The following is a 913-nucleotide window of genomic DNA, read 5'->3' as shown; positions in this document are numbered from 1 at the left end:
CTAGAGATAAGTCCCTTGTCAGATATGTTATTACCAAATATTTTTTCCCAATCTGTTAGATTGGCTAACGAGTATTTTGATGTGACCCTGTAGTTTTTGGTATCCCTGTTTCATAATAGGGTAAGATGTTCCATGTTCATCTTACAGATTTCTTGCCCCATTCCTGAAATTGGCCATTTCTCTAAGACTCTGATCCTTTTTTAGTGGGAAATAGCTTTTGGAGACCACAGTCTGGGCACTAGGGGTGCGCATTGCTGTTGGGTTGGCATTTTTTCTAAGCTTTTTTAGTGGATAGAGCTTTATTTGTAGGATTAATTCCTAGAAGGAGAATAGATTTAAGGATATGTGTATTCTTTATGAATAGTCCCGTTAGGTTAGAAGGCTCTCAGAATAGGACTGGGAGAGAGCTGCATCATCTGAGTAAACCCAGTCTTAGTCCTATGGATAAGGTAAATTTGAGACCTCCATTTGATGATGTGGCACCACTCAAATGGAAGAGAAACAGCTGCAGACATCCATTAATCATCAGAACACGGAATGTACGAAGTATGGATCTAGGAAAATTGGAAGTTGTCAAAAATGAAATGGAACATATAAAGATTGATACCTTCAGCGTTAGTGAGCTGAAATGGACTGGTTTTGGCCATTTTGAATCAGACAACCATGTGATCTACTATGTCGGGAATGACAGTTTGAGGAGTAATGGCAGGCCATTCATCATCACAAAGGATGTTTCAAGATCTGTCCTGAAGTACAGTGCTGTCAGTGATAGAATGATATCCATATGCCTACAAGGAAGACCCGTTAATATGACTGTGATTCAAATTTATGCCCCAACCACCAAAGCCAAAGATGAGGAAATTGAAGATTTTTATCAACTTCTACAGTCTGAAATTGACCAAACATGCAATCA

General features: G+C 39.0%; 1 protein-coding gene across 1 annotated transcript in view; it reads left to right on the top strand.

The window, feature by feature from the left end:
- The window catches only part of TBCE (tubulin folding cofactor E), a 156174-nt gene that overhangs the window by 8409 nt on the left and 146852 nt on the right, over positions 1-913 (top strand). The window lies entirely within an intron of this gene.

This window comes from Orycteropus afer, unplaced genomic scaffold (genome assembly GCF_000298275.1).
Source record: "Orycteropus afer afer isolate SDZICR_OR568_19922 unplaced genomic scaffold, OryAfe1.0 scaffold00050, whole genome shotgun sequence".
NCBI lineage: Eukaryota > Metazoa > Chordata > Mammalia > Tubulidentata > Orycteropodidae > Orycteropus > Orycteropus afer.
Note: the sequence above shows the minus strand (reverse complement) of the source record. Positions and strands in the feature narration are given on the sequence as shown.